At 35.7% G+C, this 22,250-nt stretch overlaps 1 pseudogene; it reads right to left on the bottom strand.

Annotated features, from left to right (window-relative positions):
• Positions 1-12: 12 nt before the first annotated feature.
• On the bottom strand, positions 13-13,851 carry LOC114411174 (annotated as a pseudogene).
• Between the last annotated feature and the right edge of the window lie 8,399 nt (positions 13,852-22,250).

Below are 22,250 nucleotides of genomic sequence, written 5' to 3'. Positions count from 1 at the left end.
CAAATCCACAAATTAAACTGTAATGACTAGATCATGCAGTCTCACCCACCCAAAGGCACAGCGGTCCCTGATCTTCTGTGCTGCCTGATCAATCATCGGCCTAATTTTGATCAACTTCTCTATCAGCATTCTAGATTTTGCCTCAACCTGTAAAAGTCACGTCTAGAAAAAAAATATATGATTAATAATGATTAACCAATTTGTATAATTGGTTAATCACTATTCATTTATTTGAATCAAACAAATTATCAAGTAAATCCTATTGGTTTGATCAAGCTTATAACAAATTATTGTCCTTGCATCATTTAGTATTTGTTTGGTTATGTGGAAGGAATTACTATTCATGAGTAAATTTTCAAAAAATAATATGAATTTCAAGTCTCTTTTTCTCTATTTTAATTCAAATATTTATTTTTAATTTTCTTCTATTCTTTTATCTTTCACATAGTCAAACGCACCGTGAGTTTCGCTATACAAGAAACAGTATCGAACACATGGAAAAAATACGAGAGCTTCTTGTACAAGTCTGCCTCAGTGTACTGAAAAATCAAATTAAATATTAGTTAATATTTCATAAAGCCGGAGCATTAAAGCTTCACTATTGTATAAATCATACATGAAAGAAGCTATTAATGTTCAACAAGTTGATGGAGAGAAACCTTTCTTACTAGACGCCCATTGCAGTGAGAATAATTTGGACAAACAGTTCCTCTCTCAGAATCACCAATCAACGTACCAAAGCCTTATACTTCGTGTTGGATGCTTACATGTTTCATCATTAACAGAAAAGGAAATGAGGCAAAGAAAATTGGTATGAAATTCTGTATTTCAATAATAGCAATGATTACATTATTTATAATCTGTACAATGGGAATAGAATGACCTAGAACCTAGGAGGATAAAATGGAATCAAAGGATATTCTTGTACTATTTATGGACAGCTCATAAATGTAATAAATATGAAAGAAAAATAAGGAAAGGGAAATAATACTCTACTGTCAAATAATGCTCTACTGTCAAATAATGTTGTTGTTATGTAGTATTTAAGCTAGGATTATATGCTTTCTCTGTTAGCCCCCCACAAGCTGGAGGTGCAAAAATGTTTTGTAACTACAGCTTGGAAAGATTGGTGCTGAAGGATTGAGGAGGGAGAGCCTTTGTGAATATATCCGCAAGTTGATTTAAAGAAGGGACTGGGAGTAGTAACATGAGTCCAACTTGGGACTTTTCACGGACTAGATGACAATCAATGTCCAAGTGTTTGGAGCATTCATGAAAGACCGGATTGGCAGCAATGTGAAGAGCACTATGATTATCACAAAAAAGTACGAAAGTCTTGGAAAGGAGAATCTGTAGATCTCTTAGAAGGTAAGAAAGCCATTGTAATTCACAAGTTGCAGAAGCAAGTGCTCGATATTCAGCCTCGAAAGATGAATGTGAGACTGTAGTTTGCTTCTTGTTTTTCCATGAAACAAGCGAATTGCTTATAAAGAAGCAATAACCAGTAATAGAGCGCCTAGAGTCAATACACGTTGCCCAATCAGCATCACTAAACCCAAGTAGATGAGGAGAGCAAGTCCTTGGAAAAAATAAGCCTTTGCCTAGACACCCTTTGAGATATCGAAGAATGCGGACAGCTGAAGCATGATGGGCTTTTGTGGGTTTTGACATAAATTGACTTAGTTGCTGTGTAGCAAAGGCAATATCAGGGTGTGTGCTTGTCAAATAGACCAGTCTTACACCCAAGCATACCAAAATCTTTCAATAAATCCAAATAATACTTACGTTGGCATAATGAAATTCCTTTATCAGAATGTGCAACTTCAATCCCCAAAAAATATTTCAGTTTCCCCAAATCCTTGATGTGAAAATTAGTGTGAAGAATACGCTTAATGTGTTCAATCTCAGCAAGGGAATAATCGGTCAGCACAATGTCATCAACATATACAATTAGAGCAATAAATTTAGAATTATGAGCCTTGATAAATAGACTATGATCAGCATGGGCATGTGAATAACCACAAGTCAACAATAGATTAGATAATTTTTCATACTATTTTCTACTGGATTGCTTTAATCAATAGAGTGATTTCTTCAATTTGCAACTCTGACTTGATGTGTAACCAAGCAAGCCAGGAGGGATCTCCATGTAAACGTCCTCCTTGAGGTCCCCGTGTAAGAAAGCGTTGCTAACATCTAATTGATGGAGGTGCCATCGATTAATCGATGCAAGAGCAAGAACAACTCTAACAGTGGCCATCTTAACAATAGGGGAGAAGGTTTCAAAGTAATTTATGCCCTCAATTTAAGAGTATCCTTTTGCAACAAGACGAGCCTTGTAATGCTCAATGTTGTCATCCGGTAGTCGTTTGATTTTATATACCCACTTGCACCCAATTGGTCGTACATGAGAAGGGGTTTGAACAATGTCCCAGATTTGATTCAACTGTAGAGCCTTGATCTCACATTTCATGGCATCACACCAACATTGATGTTTCACAGCTTCATGAAAACTGGTGGGTTCGTGCTCAGATGACAGTCATAAGGAAATGGCGATGAGAAGGAGAGACATGAGTTCATGATAGGAAACTCTGAATGGGATATGTGCATGTTGATGAGGATTGAGCAGACTTGAGCGAAGGAATTTGAAACTGACAATCAGAAAGGTAAGAAGGAGGATGAGTGTCGCGGCTGGAGCAACGTGGTAAAGCATGGTTAAACGATGGTTCTTGGATGTGTTGATCAATGATGTTGGGGTTTGGTGTGTCGATTTCAGGAGGAGTTGAAGGATTTGGAAAGGTGATGATGAGCCATTGGGTTGAGGAATTGTTGGTTCAATATTTGTTGTGATAGGTGTGGATGGGGTAAATTGAGGTGGTGTGGTTAATGTATGTGAAATTGGGTCTATATGTGAATTTGGCAGGGCTTTGCTAGTAAAGAGGTTTTGGTTTGTGTGGAAGGGAAAGAAGGATTCATGGAAAATAACATTTCTGGAAATGAATACTTCTCTTGTTTTAATGTCTAAAATAACATATCCCTTGGTACCATTTTGAAAACCTAAGAATGCCCTTTTTCTCGAACGAGGTTGAAACTTGTGAGTTTGATTATTAGTTGATGCATAGCATAAGCAACCAAAAAATTTGAGCATAGAAAAATCTAGGTGAGTTTTGTATAAAAGCTCAAATGGTGTTTTATAAGAAATAGCGGGAGAAGGAATGTGATTTATGAGGAAAATGGCATGTTTTATAGCATAGGACCAAAAATTTGTTGGAATTTTAGATTGAAACATAAGGGCCCTAGCTACAGCTACATTAAGGATATGTTGATGTTTGCGTTCCACTCTTCCATTTTGTTGAGGGGTATACACACAACTAGTTTGGTGAATTATACCCTTTGAAGAAAAAAATTCTTTAAGAAAAAATTCAAGACCATTATTGGATCGAATGCATTAAATTTTTGTTTCAAATTGATTTTCAATCAAATTAATAAAATTTTGAACATGTGCTTTCACTTCACTTTTTGATTTTAATAAAACCACCCAAGTATATCTACTAAAATCATCAAGTATAGTTAAGAAATATCTATGTCCATGAATTGATGATTTAGAAAATGGTCCCCAAAAATCCATATGAATCAACTCAAAAATTTTAGAGCTTCTACTTGAACTAAGAGAATAAGGCAATTGTTTTTGTTTAGCTAAATGACAAATGTCACAAATTTCATTAGAATCTTTTGAAATAAAAGGGAATTGTTGATTTAAGACATTAAGACGATTACCAGATAAATGACCTAATCTAAAATGCCAAAGCTTAGAGTTATTGGTGTTGGTGGTGGTGGTGGTGATATTGTTGGTAGATGGGCTTCTATCCTTTCCAACTGTCAAGTGAAAAAGGCCTTCCTTCAAGTCAGTCAAACCAATCGTCTTCAACGTGCTCATGTCCTGTATTTCACAAGAAATTTTAGAAAGATCACTAGAAAAAGTAATACGACATGGGAAAGTATATAATAACTTTGGGATAGACAAAAGATTGAAGCTAAAATCAGGAACAAAAAAGAACATTATGGATAATAAAATCTGGAGTGAATTTTATGCTGCCCGAAATGTGGGCTTGGACAGTGGATCCATTGGGTAAATGAATCTTTACTGGTGCAATTGTAGAATATGTATAAAAACAATCTAAGGAACAAGTTATATGGTGTTTGGCTCCAAAATCAATTATCCATGGTGTGGTGTGTGAACTAAGGGTGTTAAGTGTGTGTGTGGTGGAAACAAAATGACTACCAAAACCAGAATTGTGAATTTGATTTGGGCTAGAATGAGTGAGGTTGGCTCGTGTAAGAGTAGTCTCTGAGCTTGCACCACTAGGTCCAGAGGATTTGCTGAGAAGATTCATCAATTGTTGGTATTGGGCAATTGTAGGATCGTCCTCACCAGATGAGCTGGAGGTAGCCATAGGGAGATGGCGGCTGGAAGCTTAGAGGGCTCTTGATACCATAACAGAAAAGGAAATGAGGCAAAGAGAATTGGTATGAAATTATGTATTTCAATAATAGCAATTATTACATTATTTATAATCTGTACAATGGGAATAGAATGACCTAGAACCTCGGAGGATAAAATGGAATCAAAGGATATTCTTGTACTATTTATGGACAACTCATAAATGTAATAAATATGCAAGAAAAATAAGGAAAGGAAAATAATGCTCTACTGTCAAATAATGCTCTATTGTTATGTAGTATTTAAGTTAGGATTATATGTTTTCTCTATTAATCATCACACTGGATGCAAAATCAGCCAAGGATATTGACCACTAATTTTCACAGACTATTAATATATGTAATACTCTTATATTTAGAGGTGGGGTGACTTACCAATATAGTACATTAAACCTTTATAGTACAATAAAACAAACCTCTCTACTTGCCTTTTGACTTGACATGAAGTATCATGAAGAACTGTAAGTATATTCTCTGGAATAAAATTCTATGCTAAATCAAATCAACAAACATGTTAGCAAGTGTTACTACAAATATTCTATTTTCAACTTAATCCAAGGATCTGAAACTGGTGTAAAGCTTCTTGTTGAACAACACAATTTTTAGAGGCCTTATAGCTTAAATTAGTCTCAAACCTGATGAGCTATCATTGCAGGAGAAATTTTAACATCTGAGCATTTAGGACGGCACAACTTATGCCAGAAGTTGTGATTAGATTCCTCCATGACTACGCTAGTGGGCCTTTCACTTGCCAACAAACAAATACATTTAAAGACAGGTGGGCAGTCAAATGTACCAAAGCAGCTGGGGCATGACAATGACTAACATCCCCAATACCTGCAATTATTTTATCACATCCAATCCAATAATTAATATTAGCTTAAACATGTTTTAAGCAATGTGGCGGATGGTGGAATATGGCAGAAGGCCAAAATTCCACCATATAGGCTGGTAATTGCGGCCTATGACGCCACCACAGCGGGCTCAACATGCGAAACCTGGGTGTAAATTAAAATTGGATATTGCAACACAGCAGAAGCAATAAAATGAACACCGATAACAATAAAAGTGAACACCAATATTTAACGTGAAAAATCCTTTAATATCGAGAGAAAAATCACAAGACAAAATCCAAAAAATATTCCATTATATTAAAGAATACTACAATATTTTCTTCACTTTCTTTGACACACAAGAGAAACAATATAGTGTTTCCGATGAGACTCACTCTTATTTGAATACTGTATTTTTACAGTACCAGAGAATAATAGAGTTGATAGTCACCCTGATGTATTTTTCCCTCAACACTCTATTTTCCTCTCACTATTCTCTCCCAACTACTCGGAAGCTTTGATTTGCTTTTGCCCTCGATGCATTCCTTCATCTGCCAAGCCCTTGTAGAAGGAAAAAGCAATGTGAACTTTGGCCAAGATTTTCAACAAAAGCATGCACCATAAAATATTTCCAATGTTTTCAAAATTTATTTGCCCCTAGCTACACATCTAAATGGGGTTAGTAAATTTTTTCCACTGTGCATGCAAAGTGCATTTAATGCACAGTAGAGTTTGTTGGCCCCCTACAGAGGCCTCCCTTTCCAATGGCATTTGGCAAAAAATCTGCCAAGCCATTAGGCTATTGCGGCAATGGTGCCACCATTTTTTTGTGTGCGTAAATTAGAGTATTCTTCGAGCCAAAGGCCAACGACTAATCCTTCAAAATATTGAGAATCATTTAAAGGACTAATCTTTCCTAATAGATGTTTTTCCATATATATGGGTCACGGGATTGAACCCATGACCACATTTAACAACAATAATTTTAAGTCCCTAATAAATTAACGAATTTTATTTTGGATTCATAATAAAAAAATTCTATATATTAAAAATTTGGTTTTGGATCCCTACAATCAGTTCTGAAATGACGTTTCAATTAAAAATTTTAAAATGTGATTTCTGACGGTCCAAAAATCACCATTATTAATTTCAAAATTTAAATTACATTTTCAAGCGATTTAGAAACCACCATAATCAATTCAAAATTAAAAAAAAAAATAGTGGTCTTGAAGGAAAGAGGTCTTGAATCAATAATCAAGTATGAAATCCAGAAAAAATCCTAATACAAATTCGTCAAAACCACAACCAAATATATCAAGAATCTAACAAAATTTGTTAATTTACTAGGGACCTAAAATATATTTAAGCTATTAATATTTATGGATAGAAAAATCATTAGTAAAATTCATGAATGATAACACTTCAAAAAGATTTTTTTTTTTTTTGGAAAGCAAAGTAAATATTATTATAACAGAGGGCACAAAGTGTGACCCCCCATAAAAAGAGATTACATATAGGAGACTTCAGAAATATCTAACAAAGCATAAAATACATAAAATAGCTAAAAAATTGTAAAACAAAATTCAGTAACTTGTTCAAATCCCTAAGTATGCGCATTTAAGAGATTTGTGACAATTAATGGGACATTAGATTTTAAAAGCAAGATGTACCTCTCGTTATCATCAACAGCCGACAAGAATGAGCTTGTAGAATCATTATTTAAAGCTTCATTTGATTTATGATGAAACTGTAAAACAATATAGTTTACCAATTCAGAAGATATGACACAAAAAATAAAAGTAAATGCATGCCTCTGAATGTTGAGACAAACTAGGAAATGTTTTACCTTAGATGAGTGGAGCCCTAGACAATTAGCCAGTCTTTTTGGGCTTTTGCCCTGAATTGATGCACAAAGACGTGATAACACAGGATGAATCTACAAGAGGAAAAAGAAAATACTCAACCAGGGTACAGTAATTGGTAACCACTGTTATTTACAAAATTAGCTACTAAAGTCTAAGACACCTGTTGTGATGAATAGTAATCGATGTCAATCAGTCATGTCCCTTGTTCTCGTTTAAGTTCATCAGGATGTCTGGCACGTTGAGCAAAGTCACCTGCACTGCCTGACTACCACCCTAATCAAAGCAGAATATAATATTAAAAATACATAGTGAGAAAACATATAGCCTACATCAAATACTCTTTCCCCAAGTTACACTATTTGGCCTTTGATTGGGAGATAGTAACCATATGACAAACCTGCTCATAGCAAATTATATAAGGGATTGTATCACCAACAGAGCAACCAGAAGAGTGACCTTGTTGCTTCAATCTCTGTGCCACCTATATTTTGATCAAGAAAAGCATTCTCAGGAATCAGGATCAAGTAGATCTCAACAAAAGAAAGTATAGTTCCGACTATTTCAAGTAACAAAAATGAAAATAGCTTGGACTAACAGAACATGTGGCTGGTTCTTGGCATCAGGATAAGCTTCAGGAGGTTTAGCCAATGTCTTTGTAATGACATATCTCTCTAATGGTACTTGTCGGTTCCTCATTTCTTCTTGTACCTGTAGTAAGATTAACATCCATTGGTTTGCAGGTGAAATAAACCTCAAACTCCAATTTAAAAATCATTAATTAAAAAGTAAGGCAAATTTACATTAACAAAATCCCCAATAAACTTCAATGCCTTCACCAATGATAGATAATTGGATCATTAAAAAAAGTACTCCAGATAATCGACTAACCAATCAAATGTGGATGTACATCTAACCACTAAGGGTTTCAAATCGTGTTAGTTTCCAGGAGAAATAAACCTCAATTCCCAATTTAAAAATCATTAATTAAAAAGTAAGGCAAATTTTACATGAATAAAATCCCCTATAAACACCAAATCATTCAGAGTTTTAGACCACCCTACAATAGCATTCCACTCTTTGGCAAAGTGTGGCGAGCCCAAAGCTCCAGGAAGCATCTTTCAAATTCTCGAATCGCATGGTAGGTTATTATAAAAAATGTCCGATACTGCAAAACATTACAATTTACCTACATTAGCGAGTTGTGGATTGACTCCATGACATCTTCACATGACCTGTAAGCATGAGAACCATAGTTTTAACAGTTACTAGAGAAATGAATAATCCTGCATCTAAAATAGTCAAATTGATCAAAAAGATAAGTAACATACCCACCCGACAAAATTTGAGTCAAGCAAAAATGTGCTAGTTCTTTAGCCAATAAGCTCCAGTCACGACGAACAATGTCAAGATCTTTACATTCAATAACCCGTACCATAAATTAATCCCACAGCAAGATCTTCCCAAGATGTTAGGTAATCCAAAAGAATGAGATATCATAAACATGCCTCGTACGGGGTGCCATCTTTAAACAGCAACTTTACAGCTGCACACTTCTTTTTCTTAAGAAGCAGCATCCTTTTATATAAACCATCAAGATCTATTTTTAAGCATGTATACTTTTTATTTACCTGATGATAAATCAAAACAGAAATTGCAGATCAGAAGAACATTAGATGAAAAACGAAAAGAAAGGAAAACTGACATTTGTTCATGAAAACATGCACATATACCAAAATTATTTGTAGTTGGCTAGTTGCAAACAGCACAAACCAACATGACAAGACATCGTCCAAGTTCACATCACCCGAATAACTCACTATTCACTAATGACAGAAACCAGCAGGTATAATCATCAAATGATCATTTAAATTGAATATAAGAAAAGAAACATTAAATATATTTTATAGGGGGAATAACAAGGCAGAAAAATCTCCTTCTAGATATCATACAAGATAAGAGCAGAGCAAAGGAGATGCAAATCTCAACCACCAAGAATTCGTATATAGTCTCAAAGGAGTTTTGCACAGCTATTAGTCAAATCTTACCATTTGAATAACTCTTGCAGCCATTTTATTAGCATCCTCAGTATTATTGTTAGACTTTAAGCAAGTGTACCAATTGTTGTTGCTGGTTACACATTTATAAAATGAGTTCGTCTCCACAAAAACTTGAGTTACTTAATTCATTCAGATAAAGGTTATCAGTTCAATAGTTATGTACAAATTTAATCGAATGTCATTGATTTTGGTTTAACTAACTAAAGATAACTTAAAGTAAAAGAATAGTGAAAATAACGGATTTACAAAAATACCAGAATTACGAGAATAATGGAAATAATAGAATTTACGAAAATAACAGAATTTAGTATGTCAGAAATACGTAAAATTATGGAAACAATAATAATGAATTTAATTAATTCAAGAAAACATAAGATTGGATTTTATCATTCCTACCCTTAGTATCCTAATAAGATTAACATATATGAATCATTTTCTAACATTACTGATACACACATTAAGTTACCCTAAGTCGATCCCTCGCACTTGAAGCCTAAGAATATTTATCAAATATTGACCCCTCGCATATGAAATAAATACCCCAGCATTACAATTATATTCTCGTACTTTTTACAATCAAAACGTTATGCTTTATTCCTAGCAACGTAACGTAAAATCATTCAGTTCAATTCTAAGATTACTTTCTAGTCACACTTAAAATCCAATTTCATGAAACTAGTGATGAAATAGAATCAAGCATTACAAGTAGAATGAAATCACCAATAATGAGTAGAAAAGATTCATACATATATAATATCAAAAGGGATACATAAGGGTGCAAAGATTACATACAATCCTTAATAAAAACTAATCGATCATTGATGCAATCCTCCCTAGGAAGGGACTAATTACCAGAGCCATGAGCAAGAGGCTCCAAGAGGATTGAGTTAGAGCTGCTAAAGAAGGCCCTAGGGTTCTCATGAACCTCGGGGTAGATTTTTGAGCCCATGTGCCAAGGTTGGGTTCACTTATCTTTGTACATATTAGATTAGGATTTCATTATTTTTTGTTCTTGTATTTAGGGCTCCATAATGTAGGTAAGGTACCCTAGAAATGTAAAATTTTTCAACCCTTGTATTTTAGGGCACCTAGACTAGTTTTTGTATTATGGGTAGTTTTGTAATTTCACAAGCATTAAGTGAATATTTGATGTGTGTGTTGGGAAATAAATTTAATTGAATTGGGAGAAGCCCAATCCAATTAAATTTTAGAGGGGGAGGTGAGCATTTGCTTGCTACATCCCATTGTCTCATCATATAGTCACACTTTGTACATGTCCTTCATGCTTTACATGCCTCATGACACCTAAGCACACTTAGTGGAGAATCTTGGAATTGATCTTGGATTAGTGGGCTGAACCATAAATGAAATTCACTAATCATAATTAGTGAATTTTTGGCTCCAAAATTCAATTTCAAATTCAAGTGAAATTTGAATAGAAATTCAAATTTCCCTCCAATTTTGTGTGACATTTAGGCTATAAATAAAGGTCATGTGTGTGCATTTTTTCAACTTTGATCATTTGAGAATTAAACTTCAAAGTTCAGACTTCTTTAGAGGCACTAACTTTCATGTTCTTCTCTTCCTCTCCCTTCATTTATCTTCTTCTACCTTCAAGCTTTTATCCATGGCTTCCTATGGTGGTGAGCTTCTTCTAGACTCATATTCTACTTGAAGTGGCGTCTTCATTCATCTTTCTCCTTCTCCATTCCGCTGCAATCAGACCTCAAGAAGCAAAGGAATTCATTGATGAAGAAGATCTAAGGCCTACAAGCTCCACATGGAGCTACGTCAAGATTCATACATATATAATATCAAAAAGGATACATAAGGGTGCAAAGATTACATACAATCCTTAATAAAAACTAACCGATCATTGCACAGAGCACAAGACTAACAAGAGAAATGACAAATGATGTGATCCACAATCACAACTCTGCAGTGTCTCGGCTCTACTTTTCCTTTTCTCCTTCTTCTTCCTTAGCCTCTACGTTTTTCTTTACTTTTTGAATGATACTGAATGATATCCCTTCAACAATGCATGGCTATTTACTATAAATAGCCAAAGAGTACAGGAAAATTCGCTCAAGTGAGTTGTAACTCGCCCCGATGAGTTGTTTGCTTAAGGCTGAAGCAAGATCAGTAGCCCAAGCGAGCTGGTTGCTAGCCTGGACGAATTGGGTGTCAGAAATCTTTGTAAAATGACCAATTTGCCCTTTCTTTTGACTTTATTTTGGATCTAACAAACAACCATCAAAACCTACAAAATCATCGATGAATCTTTCGTATTTAAACAACAACATTAGTAAATGTACAATATATATATATATATATATATATATATATATATATATATATATATAACACAACTAGATTTAAGGGTAGTTTAGAAGAAAACTATTATAATCGAAAGATAAGTGCTAACAATTTAATTCCAAAAATAACTGAAATTTGGCACTTATCAATCATCCAGCTCACTCTAAATCATTATTCAATCAGTATCGCCATAGAGCACCTATAAAGAAAAGGACAATGCACCAGTTAAGAGCTAATATTCTCAACTAGTTACATCAAATAATTCAGATACTAAACTCTAATACTTCAAGATGCAGAGTAATAGAAATAACCTCTAAATTCAAGTTATTCTAAACAAGATCAACATTACTTTGTAGTATCTCCCTTCCCTGTATGACCAATAAACATGCAAATCAAAATGTATGCGTTTGAAAATATATTTGACTATAGAAGTCAATGGTTATGCTGAATAAGCCAACATATTCTTCTTACCTATGAAGTTATGAGCTCATCTAACGGCTTAGCATAAAATCTTAAATTGGAGGATCCCAGGCACCCATACATACCGCACCATACACCATAAAATTTTACATACAGAAGGAAGAAAGACATAAAATTTTGGAAGATGCAAGAAAATAAAAAAAGACACCTGTTTACAGTAAGCTTTAGTGTTTGCTACTCAATATCCAGGTGCTAAACTCTAATAGGATCAACTATTTCATTCTTCTTTATTTCATTCTTTGATCAACAACTTTAACCTTTTCCTCCCATTGACCAGATTTTTCAGCACCTTAGCACAATAAACATGCTCAATTATACACACATCTAAACTACATAGTTTGCTAGAGGGAGAACGCAAATCACCTTGTACATCAACAAAGTTATCTCATACCACTTTAATAACATGAACCAAGCAAATAAATATTCTAGGACCTTGATTGTGCCAATCTATGTTGCACAACTAAAGTGTGTTTGCGTAAGGAATTTCTAGACGATATTGTTTATTTTGAGGGAAATTAAAAGGAACTGTCCTAAAATGCTTGGTTTCAAAATTAATATGCTTTGTTGGTGAAATTCCTAAATCTAATTTCATCTCTCTAACTCCAACCAACTCAGCCATGGCTTCCCCTTACTTATTGTGCTTTATGTTGCTTGCAGTGATTTTCTTTTACTTGCAGTGCTTTATATATGGAGCCATTAGTTCACATCGTCTTCATCATCCGTCAAGTGCTTATAGTCTCTTCCCTTATGTAAGACTTAGTCACAATATGATTGAATACTACTCCTTATGCTAAAGGATCCTTGTTGTTCTTCTTCCTTCTTCACTTTGTTCAAGTGGTATGATCCGAAGGGGGAACCAACACAAGGTACTTCAATGGTTAAGTAAGAGTTTGGCCTAAAGTAGTAAATGCGGATTGTTATGGTTCAAAACCTGCAATTGAGGCCACCAACTAACATATCATAAAACTATTTCTAACTAACTTGACAACTTGCAAACTGATATTAGAGACACATTTTCAAAAATCTCCACCTTGTCTCTAGATCACAGTTTGTTTCTTCCCATAAACTTCTACTCTTCACAGAATCCAATCAAGTCCAAGCAATGCTTGAACTTTGATTGTGGTATAGACTTGGTAAGAGCATCAACATGATTTTCTTTAGTTGGAATCTTCTCAACCAAAATCTCCTTCGTTTTAATAACATCTTGAATGAAGTTTAGTTGGACATCAATATGCTTGGATTTTTCATGGTAAACTTGATGTTTTGAAAGCTCAATTCCACTCTATCTATCATAGAAAAAAATAACACTGTCTTGAGTTATCCCAAGTTCACCTACCAACCCTTTGATCCACCTAGCTTCCTTGATAGATTCTGTAAGAGCAATGAACTTAGCCTCAGTTGTAGATAACGCCACAACTGATTGAAGGATAGACCTCCAGCTAACAGTAGTGCCAAAAAAGGTGAAGACGTATGCAGATAGAGATTTCCTAGTAACGATGTTTCCAGCGAAACAGAATCTGTGTAACCCCTAATAGGTTTTTCACTTTTCATCTTTCTTTTGAACTTTAAACTAGAAGATAATGAACCATTTAGATACCTGAAAACCCATTTCAAAGCTCCCCAATGTGTTGGTCCTGGATCTATCATGAACCTGCTAACCATGTTGACAACATAAGTATCTGAATTAGAGTAAGGAATTAATGTCATCCTTTCCCTTTCTTCATCTGAGTTTGGTGCAACCTTAGTTGATAGCTTGTCATGTTGTCCCAATGGAGTTGAGACAGGTTTGGACTCATGCATTTTGAACTTTTCAACAACTTTCTTCATATAACCTTGCTGAGACAAAAAAAAGTTCTCCTTTTGATCTATTTTTGTTGATGTCCATTCCTAGTATCCTCTTAGCCTTCCCAAGATCCTTCATTTCAAATTCAAAGCTCAACATAGCCTTGAGTCTGTCGATTTGATCCATGCTTGAACTTGCCAATAAGATATCATTAACATACAACAACAAATACAAAAACACCTCTTCATCTCTTTTTAGAATGTACACACAATTATCATAGTTGGATCTTTGAAAATTCATCCTCATCATGAAATCATAAAACCTCTTATACCATTGCCTAGGACTTTGCTTGTACCCCTTGATTCCAGGTGGATATCCTATAATGGCACATCTGATAGCTCTAACCCCAAGCTTGTCTTGCTTGATATGTGCAAAAGCCAAGGCCCCAAACACTTTTAGATTTGAGTAATTTTCTGGTTTTCCACTCCAAAGTTCCATAGGGGTTTTAAAACCTAATCCAGAAGAAAGACATCTATTGATTAGGTAGGCAGCAATTGCAACAACTTCTCCCCAAAAAGGTTTTGGTAAACTTGCACTCAGTAACATGCATCTGACCTTTTCCAGGATGGTTCTATTCATCCTTTTTGCCAAGCCATTTTGTTGAAGGGTGTCAGCCACTATTTTATGCCTTTGGATTCCTAATTTCCTACAAAACTCATTGAATTTCTCTGAAACAAACTCCAAGCCATTGTTAGTTCTCAAACATTTAACATTGGTTTCCATTTGAGTTTGTATCTGAGTATACCATTCCTTAAATTTTCCAAAAGTGTCACTTTTATTTTTAAGAACAAAGATCCAAACTCTTCCGGAGTAATCATCAATGATAGACAGAAAATAAGAGCAACCACCATGAGTCATTGTCCTTACAGGACCCCAAAGATTAGAACAAACATATTCAAAATGTCTATGTGTAGCATGCAAGCCTATTCCAAAACTATTCCTTTTAGCTTTTCCTAAAATGCAATAAACACATAAATGTAGTTTTTCTATTTTATCACCATTTAGAAGGTTTTGTTTTGCTAGTTTAAGTAAACCTTTTTCGCTAACATGTCCTAACCTCATATGCCATAAACTGGTTTTATCATGTTGGTTTTGACTAACAACAACAACAACTTATGTTATAACGGTAGAACCATCTAGGATATACAAGCCATTCATTTTAATTCCCTTAGCAATCATCACAGAGTTTTTAAAGATTTTCATCATGACATGTTCAATTCGTGTAGTGTATCCTAAAGCATCAAACATACTAATAGAAATCAAGTTTCTTTTAAGTTCAGGTACATACCTTAGACCTGTCAAGAGTGTTTCTTTATCATTGAACATTTTCAGACAAATTGAACCCATACCTTGGACTTTATATGGTTTGTTGTTTCCTAGCATCACTACTCCACCTTCATTCAAAATCAGGGATTCACGCCTTGGACACACATGAAAGGTACAACCAGAATCCATAACCCAATCCTTCTCAATCTTAGAATTTGAGACAACCAATGTAACACCCCATTTTTTTGTAAAATAAAAAATAAAAAGGATTTCAATTAAAAATAATGAAGTTTTTATAATTAAATACATAAGGAGAAATAATTTTATTAATTAAAATAATGGTTTGAAAGAAAATAAAAATGATGTTTTATTTATTCATTTGATAGGAAATAAAATAGAGTTCTTGTTTATAAAATAATAAAAATTAAGAAAAATAGAGTAAATAATAGGCCCTAGGTACCCTAGTTATAAATAGAGGCATGTTAGGTTAGTTTTCACATTGACGATACGTCTATGCGCTTCCTCTCCCTCTCAATTTCGTTTTTCCTTCTTTCTCTTTCAAAACCCTTTCTTTTCCCCACATACACCAAAACTTGTCTCGGAAAAACGATGATCTTGGACTCGTCAACCATTGGATTATCGTGAAATTTGAACATCAAGTTTGGAACTTATTTTTGCACAAACCTACTATTTGGATTTTTGAAATAATGTCTATGGTAAGAGGAATATTCTTCGCATTTCCGCACATCATTGTGCAATTTGGACACCAAGTTTGAAATGCACTTCCGCACATCTACACCGTTGGAATTTTCAAAATAATGTCTGGGGAGGAAGAAATGTTCATCACACGCAGACAATGGACTGGAGGCTCCAATCTCTTCTCCTTCTCTCTAACGCTTAGAAATCCTAACAGAGCAAACAGAGGAAAAACTTGAGGAATCTTATGGAACCGTTAGAGACGCCAATATCACTGTCGGACTACACACGTGAGCCCACTTAGAGGTAAGGGATGAGTTTATCACAATTGGGGTTAGAATGAACATGTGTAAGGATCCTTATGGGATCAAATTGGGGTTTATATTAGGATGTTTATTGTATTGTAATTCTTCGTGTATGATTATAATTACAAGATTGTAATATTGAGATCAAGAAATTGTGATTAAAATTGTGTGTAAGTAATAAATTGAATGTGTGATGAATTATGAGATAACATGTTGCATTGAGATCATAACATTGTTATTAAGATTGAGTATAAGTGTAAAGTTGAACATGTGTTGATTTTTGAGATACACGTAAACATGTGATGGTGGATTGTGATGTTGTAATATGTTAAAATTATGGACATGAAATTTGGTTGTGAATAAGTGTGTGGTTAACACTTGATGTGACAATACTTGTGTTGTGAGCTGTGAATTATACAATAACTTGACTAGTGTTTACCTTGAGAAAAGTGTTTATGCACAGTGTTAAAGGGAAAGTGTAGGATTTCTAGTTAGGAACCTAAAGTGTTAAATTGTAGCGCAATGTGTTAAACATGTTTGAAACACAAGTGTAAGGTCGTTGGTATTGTATAATTCATGAGCAGTGTCTGCGTGCAAAAAATTGGTTTAGGGGTTGGACTTGAATTAGGAAGGTGAGGCCCTAACGGATTCTTCGGAGTCTAGGCCTTGGGGGTAAAGACACTCGGTCTGAGTGCTCCTTTAAGCTTATGTTGATCCCATGTGGTTGGAGCATTCTCGCAAAATAGAGTGACCCTGACTGGTCACCTTATGATTTTACTTAGTGAGGGTGACCTAACATACCCATTGTGTGGTGTGTCTTGTTATGTACTCCTAAGTGCCCCAGTGTGGTTTTTCACTAACATGGTACCACATTGCATATAGGCTTGAGTGTTAGTATAAATGTTTCATAACGCATGTGAATTGTTTATTATGAAATTGATGAATGTTGTTACGTCTTGACTCGAGTGTGTGATTCATGTGTAACGTGATTAATGATTAAAAAATAAATTTTAAATGATAAAATGGTGAAGTAATATGGATTATATTAAGTTGAGATATATTATAAATACTTATATAACTTATATTGATTATGTCTTTATTTATTTATATTTTATTTAGAAATGTGATAACTCGCTCCCTGTGTGTTGTTTGTGTTTGGATCTTGTGATGATCTCGAACCTTGTGTTCAAGGGAGCAGATGACTAGGTGGATGACTTTAAAGAACCTCATGCTAGAGGACGTTGGGACACAATGCTCTGATAGGATGTGACATTGGGGCATGAGTTTTTATTTCAATTGCATGATGTTATATTACTTTATTTTATTCCACTGTTTAACAAGATTTATTTTGTAAACTTTGACAGCCTTATTCTGAGTTTGATATGTTTTTAATAAGTTTTATTTGGTAATAATAAAGAGAATGTGACTTTTTTATTCACATGAGCTCCTTTATGTTAATTGAATAAAATCATTTTAGTTAATTCCGCATTTTTATATGTTTTTCTTATTTATATGTATGTCGGGGTAGAGGGTATCAGAACCAAAACATTAGCAGTTTCACAACCTGCTTGAGCAATGTCCACATCTCCTGGTTCTTGAGGTTTCTTTGAATCTTTGCCTCTCCTTTCAGGGTAATCCTTCTTGTAATGTCCCTCCTTGTGATAGTGAAAACATTTGAACTAGCTTTAAGATTGACTTCTAGGTTTTGATCTGTGCTTGTTTGACTTTGGACTCTTCTTCTCTAATCTACCCCTTATCACATTCAACCCTTTTGCATTGTTATCAGTCTTGGATTCCTGTTTCCTTTGCATTTCCTTGGTTCAAATTGATGACTACATTTCTTCAAGGGTAATGGTTTGATCCCTTCCAAACAGCATAGCATCCTTAAAATGCTCATAGCTGCTTGGAAGTCCATTGAGCAACATTAGAGCTTTGTCTTCATCCTCCATCTTCACTTCAAGATTCTCAAGATCATCAAGAATCTTGTTAAAGTCAATAATTTGATCTGACAACATTCTTTCCTCTGTCATCTTGAAAGAATAGAGTTGGTTTTTCAAGAAAAGACAATTTACCATTGACTTTGTCATATAGAGTGATTCTAGCTTCAACCATATTGTTGCAGTTGTTGGTTCCCTTGCTACTTCCCTCAAAGCTTTGTCTCCAAGACACAAGATTATTGTGCTCTTTGCCTTTTCAATTAAATCTTTCTTTTCTTTTTCTGGCATTGTTGTAGGGAGAGAAGATTCACCTTTCAAAGCATCTCCCAATCCTTGGTGTATCAAGATAATAATTGGCATGCATACGTAATTTGAATATTTAAATCACATAGAAATTATCTAATTTTCCTTTCTTTTATTGCTTCTTTTGTGTTAAAACATTAGGAATTTAGCTTCTTCTGAGTTTTTATCCAGTAGATGATAAAGTTAGTTAATTTACAGTATTTTGGGGTGTATTTTTTGTAGAATTACACGGCATGAGGCTTGGAAGAGGGTTGAAGAACTAGAGCAGTGCACTCAGCGCGTCAACAACCACTCAGCACGAGAAGCCAACATGGAGGCCAGGCTTAGTGCGTCTTTGGTGACTTAGCGCGCATCTGGCGGCTTAGTGTGATCACTTATACCAGTTGGACTTTGTATGTGCGCTTAGCGCATGATCAATGTCAAAAAACATGACTATACTACGTTTTAAAGGAAAAAAAAAGGGAAAAACAAAAGCAGTTTTGGGACCAAAATAAGGAGCTAGGGCACGAGAGAAGAGGGATAACTCACTCACTTGGGATCCTTTCCTCCATTTTCTTTCATTCTCTTCCACACCTCTTGTTCCCTTTTTTGTATTAGTAAACCTCTCATGACAATGAGAGGTTAAACCATCCATTGTTGGGAGCTCAACAACCAAACACTCTTGATGTAATGATTCTAACTATCTATTTAATGTTATTTTGATATTATTGTCTCTTTTTTGTGCATTAGAGCTTTGTCTTCATCCTCCATCTTCACTTCAAGATTCTCAAGATCATCAAGAATCTTGTTAAAGTCAGCAATTTGATCTGACAACATTCTTTCCTCTGTCATCTTGAAAGAATAGAGTTGGTTTTTCAAGAAAAGTCGATTTACCGTTGACTTTGTCATATAGAGTGATTCCAGCTTCAACCATATTGTTGCAGTTGTTGGTTCCCTTACTACTTCCCTCAAAGCTTTGTCTCCAAGACACAAGATTATTGTGCTCTTTGCCTTTTCAATTAAATCGTTCTTTTCTTTTTCTGACATTGTTGCAGGGAGAGAAGATTCACCTTTCAAAGTATCACCCAATCCTTAGTGTATCAAGACTTCTTGCATCTTGATTCTCCACAAGCCAAATTCATTGGAGCCAAAGAACTTTTCAATATCGAACTTGGTTGAACCCATAGTTGATCTTCTTCTTTTTTCTTCCCATAGACGAGGCCAGTTGTTATGGTTCAAAACCAGCAAATAGAATAGCACAATAACAAGCATACAAAAGCCAATGGCAGAAAAGAAATTGAATCACACAAAGATAAGAGATAGAAGATGAACATAATGAATTACGTGGTTCAGTCACAAAGAACCTACATCCACGGGAAAGAAGCGAAACTAGTCTATTATGGTGTAAGAGTTATAAAGATCTATGTGTATAAATAGAATCTTGCTTGGTCTTTTCACTGTTTAGATAACAACATCAAGGATCCCCAAGTACCACTCTATCTCTTTCACACACCCTGACTTCCTCCCATTGTGATTACATGAATAGGACCTTACTATTGTATCTTACCCATAAGGAAATACTCATGTTTTTGTAGCACTCAAGCAAACAAGTTATCAAAGAGAAACTACCAAAACAGAAAAATTGAAAAACAGATAGTTGTTGGCCACCAACTAACTTATTAGAAAATTGTTTCTAACTAACTTGACAGCCTGTAAAATGGTATTATGAACAATGATTTTGTATGGTTATCACAACAACAATCACATAGTCATACATGGAATGATGGAGATTACATGTGAGTTGCAAATTATATCTTCCTCCTTCACGCTTTGGTCCCTCTTCGCTTGCAACACCTTTCTGTCTCCACCCCTCTAAAAAAATTAGGCCATCAGATCAATGTTTGTATCTCATTGTTTCAACTATTGTCATTTTTTAGTTTAATTGTGATATGAATAGTAGAGCAGGGGTGTAGGCAGCAAGGCCCAAAAGGCAAAGCATCGCACCCATGCACCTAAAGGACAACGTGACTATGTAAGGAGTTGATATACATGCAAATTAGTAGATAGTGTGAGAATATTCGAGAAGGAATAATCATATAGAATCATGTAGTAGGTGCATGCTATTAAACAGTTAGAGTTTGTTGTAACTGCCATTGAGGGGATATAAAATGTACCCACCATCTTGGTGAAGAGAAGCAGAAAATAATAGAACTTCCTTCCTCCTAGACCTAGCTCTCTCTTTTTCTCTCTCTCTCTCTTCGTTTAGGGAGGTTTGCTTGGGCCTCGAATACAGGCACTACCATTGGTGCTTTCATTGACCTTGCCATGGCTGAAGCTACTCGTTCGAAAGTAAACACTAATCGTTGGGAAGAAGAGTTCACGCGACTCTCATCTTCGATATCTTCCAAAATCGATGAGCTTCTGCATTGCATGACTCAATTGGAAACGGCTCATACACCGCCGCGAGCTCCGTCACCGGCCTCAGGTGCGACGGTCACGAACCCTAATTACCGTATGAAGCTTGAAGTTCTGTGTTTTGATGGCTCTGATCCAGAAGGATGGATATTCAAGATTATGCAATTCTTCGAATATCATTCAACGCCAGATCATGAACGGTTAACTATAGCTTCTTTTTACATGGAAGGAGCAGTGTTAGCTTGGTTCCAATGGATGCATCGAAGTGGTCAACTTTCGTTATGGTCCGCCTTTTTGCATGCCATTCATGCACGATTTTCATCTTCCACATATGAAGGCCCAACAGGATTACTTTGTAAGCAGACGCAACAATCCACGGTTTCAGCGTACCTTTCAGAATTTGAAGCTTTGGCAAACCGCATCATTGGGCTGCCTGCACCATTTGTGCTTAGCTGCTTTGTTTCAGGACTGAACCCAACGATTTGGCGAGAGGTGCAGGTGATGCAGCCTCATTCCATGGTTCGAGCGATCTCCTTCGCTAGGTTACATGAGGAGAAAATACTGGATGGGCGACGACCTGTTGCGAAGGGAGCTCCGAATCTGCCTTATGGCCCTCCTTCCCGAGTCACACCGCCAGTAGTCTCCAAACTAGTTGAGTCCCTCTTGCTTCCTCCACCAGCAAAACCCCCGCCAACCACCATTCCTTTCAAACGTCTCTCCCCATCTGAATTAGCACGTCGAAGGGAAAAGGGATTATGTTTTAATTGTGATGAAAAATACACTAGGGGGCATAAGTGCACCTCGTCCTTGTTTTTTTTTGTCACAGAGGACGATGAATACCTATAAGACTCGAAGTCAACCCTGGAGTCACCGCCATCACCACTTCTAGCTTCGCAGGAAGTCTCTCCTGCTCAAATTAGTCTCCATGCACTTTTAGGTCAAGGAGCCCCTGAAACTTTACGTGTTACAGGCGTCATCGGACACCACCATGTGCGTATCCTCATTGATGGAGGAAGCACTCACAATTTTTTGCAACAGGAGTTGGTTACAAAATTGAGTTTTCAGCCACAATCAACTTCAACCCTTTGCGTTACAGTGGGGAATGGCGAGGAGTTACAATGCAATCAGATTTTCCACGAGGTTGCGGTACACATTGAATCACACACCTTCTTGGTTGACTTCCATGTTCTTCCAATTTGTGGGGCTGATGTGGTACTAGGTGTGCGATGGCTAAAGTCATTATGACCTATTCTCACATATTACGCAACTCTAACTATGAAATTCATTTCCAATGATAAGTTGATTGAGCTCAAGGGGGATCGTGATACAAGTATTGATCAGATTTCATCGTCACAATTACGACGTCTGGTAAACACAGGTAACACTAGTACCTTCTTCCACATTCAGCTTGATCCACTCACACCTGAACCTTTGCCTTTAACTCACCCCATACCC

The sequence above is a fragment of the Glycine soja genome, chromosome 5 (assembly GCF_004193775.1).
Source record: "Glycine soja cultivar W05 chromosome 5, ASM419377v2, whole genome shotgun sequence".
NCBI lineage: Eukaryota > Viridiplantae > Streptophyta > Magnoliopsida > Fabales > Fabaceae > Glycine > Glycine soja.
Note: the sequence above shows the minus strand (reverse complement) of the source record. Positions and strands in the feature narration are given on the sequence as shown.